Source organism: Oxyura jamaicensis, chromosome 5, assembly GCF_011077185.1.
Source record: "Oxyura jamaicensis isolate SHBP4307 breed ruddy duck chromosome 5, BPBGC_Ojam_1.0, whole genome shotgun sequence".
Taxonomy (NCBI): Eukaryota; Metazoa; Chordata; class Aves; order Anseriformes; family Anatidae; genus Oxyura; species Oxyura jamaicensis.
In genome coordinates, this window is record NC_048897.1 from 61,256,394 (window position 1) to 61,262,776 (window position 6,383).

Here is a 6,383-nt window from a genome sequence, read left to right on the forward strand (position 1 = left end):
AAATCTGCTGGTGACACCAAGCTTGGAGGAACTGTGGACTTGGATGAGGGTGGAAAGGCCTTGCAGAGAGATCTGGACAGGCTGGAGAGCTGGGCAATCACCAACCACATGAAGTTTAACAAGAGCAAGTGCCAGGTCCTGCACCTGGGACGGGGAAACCCTGGCTATCCGTACAGACTGGGTGACGAGACGCTGGAGAGCAGCCCCGCAGAGAGGGATCTGGGGGTTGTGGTTGACAGCAAGTTGAATATGAGCCAGCAGTGTGCCCTGGCAGCCAGCAGGGCCAGCCATACCCTGGGGTGCATCAAGCACGGCATTGCCAGTCGGTCGAGGGAAGGGATTGTCCCACTCTGCTCTGCGCTGGTGCAGCCTCACCTCGAGCACTGTGTGCGGTTCTGGGCACCACAGTACAAAAAGGATGTGAAGCTGTTGGAGAGCCTCCAGAGGAGGGCGACGAAGATGGTGAAGGGCCTAGAGGGGAAGATGTATGAGGAGCGGCTGAGATCACTGGGCCTGTTCAGCCTGGAGAAGAGGAGGCTGAGGGGAGACCTCATTGCAGTCTACAGCTTCCTTGTGAGGGGGACTGAAGAGGCAGGTGACCTATTCTCCATATACACCAGCGATAGGACCCTCGGGAACGGTGTTAAGCTGAGTCAGGGGAGGTTTAGGCTGGATATCAGGAAGAGGTTCTTCACCGAGAGGGTGATTGTGCACTGGAACAGGCTCCCCAGGGAAGCAGTCACTGCACCAAGCCCGTCGGAGTTCAAGAAGCAACTGGACTGTGCACTTAGTCACATGGTCTGAAATCTGGGGTAGACCTGTGTGGTGCAAGGAGTTGGTCTTGATGATTCTTATGGGTCCCTTCCAACTCGGGACATTCTATGATTCTATGAAATTAAACAACCTGCTTTCAGTTTCATATGGTTTAACCGTATCCTCAGTGCTTTTTCTTACCTCTAAGTACTTTCACTCTGACATACCTGATGCTTGCAGTGAGAATTGATCATTAGGAATAATCCCTTCCTCAACACACCTATGACAGACAGCATGCAGTGCCTGACGAGCCAGAGTGCCTCTGTGATGCTTTTACAGCTATCATTTCTCTCCTCATCACTACAGCCACATTTCACTGCTTTCAGTATCATCCCAGTTTGTTCTACAGAATCCTACCGGTTATGCTTTACAAAGATAACATGAGCTAGTGGCAATAATCTCCTGATACCTGAAAGAATTACTTGCCAAGTCACAACCCTGGATAGCCAAACAGGTCAGACTCCACAGGCAGGGGGAGGCAAGCAACCAGCATACACACAACGCTCGATTTCACAAAGGCTGTTTTACCTCTGTATCAGATACAGCTTGAATTTACTGCGGCCCTACTCCCATCTATCAGTGACTCAGTCCATCGTCTGTGTCTTCGAAAGATTTCACATGCATCAACTCAACTCAGCCTCTTCCTTTAGCCAAAGGCTTTTGGTGTTGCATGGCCTAACAGGGAAATTTGCAGGTGTATCTATAAAATGAACCATGAGTCGTCATAAAACCATTCTTCAGATGAACTTATTTGTGTCTGGGATCATCGCACGCTGGAAGCACCCATACTTCCTAATACTAAAAGGGTGTCTTCCAAATTCCCTGAAGTGTTCTTTATCCAAACCAAGTCTTCCATAGTTTCTTTCCTGTTTTGTTCCATTATTAATCTGTTTCCAGCTGCAGTAAAGTAACGATTATGCAAAAAAAAAAAAAAAAAAAAAAGGAGAGAGAGAGAGACAACATTTAGGTCATTAAGTAGTAATCAGGATTTGGATTTTGATGCACCAGTTTATCTAAAAATTCAGTAGCAGAGACAACGTGCAACCAACCCCTAAGACGTAAAGGAACTCAACACAGAAAGCTGACAAAGAGTTTCTGATGTCACACACAACAAATTACAGTTGGGTTAAAACTATACAAAACAAACAAACGAAGTTACATTGTTTTCCATCATAAACGATCATTTTCAAGCTTTTAAAATTTTGCTAACAAGAATTACATGTTTCAGAATAATCAGAATTCCCGATTCGAACTGTATTCCTCCTCAATGCCTTATTCTACCTGGTTACTCCTTGGATACAAATAAAAATGTTGCGTGGAATTTCAAACACATCTGAATATTTTGGGTCAGCTGAAAACACAGCGTTATTAGATTTATTTGCTACCTGAGGGAGAACATGGAATTAAGGAACAACAAAAAATCACAACACACATGCACACAAATGCCATCCTCACTGAAACATGGGCATGGTATTTCTATTGCCACACTGAATTACCTCAATAAGAGGACAAAAATCTTTTCCAATACCCAGAAGATGGTCAGAGCCTGAAAGCCACAGAACCATAGTGACCATAGAAGTGTTAAGGACCTTTAGCTAAGCAGCTTCCTGGCTAACACTGCCGTAATAGTGCCAGAAATTCCAGTATTACACCATTCCCACGGGAAAACTAATGGAAAGCTGTTCAAAATGAGACTCCTTCCTGCAGGTGGGATGGCATTTCTTCAATCTCAGGGTTAACTGCATCTCAGCTGCGACCTGGAGCACCCTTGTTATTGAGGTCTTGAGCCTCCCAAGAGCACAGAAATCATGCTAAGTTTATACTGGGGAAAATGAGTGCTGGATGCCGGCGCTGAAACTATTGTGGTCTTAGTTGCGACAGAGAGTGCTTGAAAAAGGCTTGCTCTGATTTGGGGTTGTTTGTTTGTTTTCCCCAAACACAAAAGGTTAATCGCGGACTCACTTCAGCCCTCTTTTTCCCCCCTCACAATTTTCCTGAGTTACATGGCGTTTCAACCACTTAGAACTAGAAGTCATGATTTCCTGCTTTTAACAATAATTTAAGCCTAGAGCCAGGGGCTGCATCCTGCTCTCAGTTACACCCAGAGATCACCGAAGTTGCATCAGGTCTCTTTGGCTGCGCAAGCCCACTCTGTGTAATGGACTACCCGTGCTTTAATTAATATTTATAATATTCTTTATTGATTCCTTTATGGGTATTGGCTGTCAACAGGGACATCACAACAAGGTGACACTTTTGCCTTCTCTGTTTCTGTTGCACAGTAACAATCCTCAGCTTTTCATTACAGGTCTGAGGGAATAATCTACACTCAAATATTTCTTCACTTCTATTCAGCCATCACTGTGTTCTTTAGGATTTTAATACTTAGTTTTTTAAAAGTTTCTAACCCACCTGATGGCAATGCTAGCCTCACATCAGTAAGTCAGTACCCCACTGTCTCCCGAGTTGTGCTGGCAGAGACCAAGAAAGCACTAACTAGCAAGTTGCGCCACTCCCCTAGGCGGCCTAATGCAGGGCGAGATGTTAATGTCAGAACTGAACTGCAACCACTTACAGCAGCCACCACCCAAAAGCACCCAGTCTCCTGCAGGTTCTGCCGAGTCAGCAGGTTCCTGCTCAGCCAAACACACGGGCATGGACGGAAATTGTGGTCTGGGTTCTAGCTCCAGCCACCCACTGGAAAGACAATTTGAGCAAGAACAAAAAGATACAATACTGTAAGGCTTGTTCATTGCCAGCTCAGTGAACCAAAGCAAATCTATGTCACAGTAATTATATTTACACTGTAAATCTAGGCAATAGCTCTTCAGGTGGTATAAATTGGCATTAGCCCATTACAGTCAAGGAAGCCTTATTGATTTACGTGAGCTACGGCTCTTCTACCAATTTTCTATCAGCTTCAACCTACAGCTACCTCCAGACCTGAATCGACCCATACACAGTACACTTCGGGAATGTCTATAATTTCTCTTCACTGTGTGATTTTTATTTCTACGAGCTGAAAGTTTGGCCCATGGCATTCAATTTCTGATGACTAAAATCTGTGCGAGGAACAGGTGGCCATGACTTCAGGTCTCCTCACAACAGCAGCCGTAATTATAACAGCAAATCACATGATTGCAGGCAATGCCGTATCAATGCTTCATGTTGAATTTTCAGGAATCCGAAATGCGTCCATAAGTTCTCCTCTACAGTGGAGCCTTGCTTAGAAGCCCAAAGCTGGCATTTTGCTTACTCGTTTTGAGAAGACAATGGCTTTTGCATGCTCCCACCCAACCAGGCATTAAACCATCAGAAACTTTTCTTCCTTTTCTATGAACTAAGAACATCTGAGACCTGAAGAGTTCATATATGGGTGCTGGATATTTTATAGCATAATAGATATGTCCAAATTTTAACTATTCAGCTGCTGGGATTGAGAACATGGGAAGGACACTTGAACGATAAATCTTCTCAATCAAAATTTCACCAGGCTAAGCTCGTGAACCAGGGGTAGCTTTCCGATACTTTGAGTGGGATATTAGATGTGAAACTTTCCTGAGTAGCCCATTTATTGCACACGCAGAACTTTTGCACGTATCAGATTATTCTCTCTCCTAAAAATACATTCTGAAATACTCACTTTAAATATGTATACTGCCAGACTGTGTACATGTACCCAGGGCAGAAGACATCTTTCTACTTTAGTGTACCCTGCTAATCACATACCATCTGGTAATATATTATGTATTCAAAGATACACATAATATATCAAAACACATACTGTAGGCATATTATGGTGTGAGGAGAGAAGGGATATATCAGATGTAGTCACACAAGTGTAAATAACTTCTCATCCAAGAGAGCAGAACAGCTTTAAAGTACAATGACATTTTGAAAGATCTGCATTATATCTAGAATTGAGATTTTTTTAAATGAGTCTGAGCACTCAGTGATGCGTTAATTAAAAACTTCATCTGATTCCCATAAAAGTAATTGGAAAGACCTGTCGACTTCAGCCATCTCTGAATCAGGCCCTGTAGCACATTGAGGGTGAGTTTACATCTGCAGTGAGCCTAAATTAGTTCTCAGGACAGTAAATCATGGTTTCATGCATTAAAGTCTGATGTGCAGTTAATTTTACTTCTTGAAAGATCTTAGATAAAAAGTATGCATTTCAAAGCTTCTCAATATTTAACGTTTTAACACTTAGAAATAGGAAAAACTTTATTATATTGGTTTCAGCTGCATGCATAAGCAGGCAGCAGTCCCCTGAAAGATGAATGTGGGTGTTAAATTACTTCTGTCCCTAGCTAAAAGACGAAAAGCACTATCAGTTGCTCTATTTCTCTTAAAAAAAAATATTTGTGGCATTTAAACTCTGTTCTAAATACATTTAATTCCTGTCTCCTCTGATGTTCTTACAGTAAGGTTGGACATAAACACTCTAACACTTCTCTTCCACTGCTGTACTTTCTGCGGATCCCATCACATCTTCATTAATATGCAAAGGACAGTATTTATTCAGGTGTGTAGGATTTTTGTTTTCAATCACATTTTCATTGCCACTTGTTTCATCGCTTACTTGAAGAGAAGGATGATTCATGCCTACCTATAAATACAGTATAACAGCTTACAAGATTCACAGAGGACTCCATCTAATTTAAAGGAAGCTATTTGGAGGTCTTAACCAGCTTTTGAAACCGTGCAAAAGACAGACGTTACTCCCCAGGTCCACCCTAGCCCAACTTCCATAGCTACGGGGCAGACACAGGTGCCCTCAGGGCACAAGGACTTGTGCATGAGCTACTCCAGAGGCACCTGCTGGACAAGACGGAATGGGTGATTTTCAACTGAGCATTCAGAATGACTTGAGGTTTGCTTTTCTTCTGACACTGCAGATCGCTCTGGAGTTCATTGGAACAGAAAATAACAAAAAAGATCCCCTAGGAAACTACATTTACTTCTGGAAAGGAGACAAACAGAGGCGAGAACAGAGGCAAGCATCAGTAAGTCCCAGCCACAGAAATCAGTATAAAATTGAACATGTACAGCCTACTGGAAAAATCCTATTTCCCAGGCGTTCACCTTTAACTGTCTGCTGGGGGACAGCATTTTTTAAACAAACCAGCCCACACTTACAGTAGAGATTACTGGCACCTGGTCTTCTCTTTAAGGGACCTCCTTGGCACTGCATAGAGAGGGATGATATTTAGCCATGTCTGAGCAGTCCCCAGATCTCAGTCCTTTTACAGGTTTCTCACACTGGCCTTCAAGCATCTTAAATCACTGTCACTTCGAACTATATACGCCTGTTCCTTTTACCCCGCGGCTTCTTACTTATAGCAGAGTTAACCCATTTCATCTTCACACCAACACCAGCAATCCCTGCAAATGCTGTCTGCAATTCCAGCATCATCGGGGGTTAGAAATCACCAATTAAACAGCACAATATTGCTGCATAGGAGATGAGGGAAGAACAGAGATCAAAGAGCACAGCCATGCTGCATTATTTGGGTGACAGTGAACTAATCTAACTGCATCCATTCATACCCAGGCTCTTCCTTTTC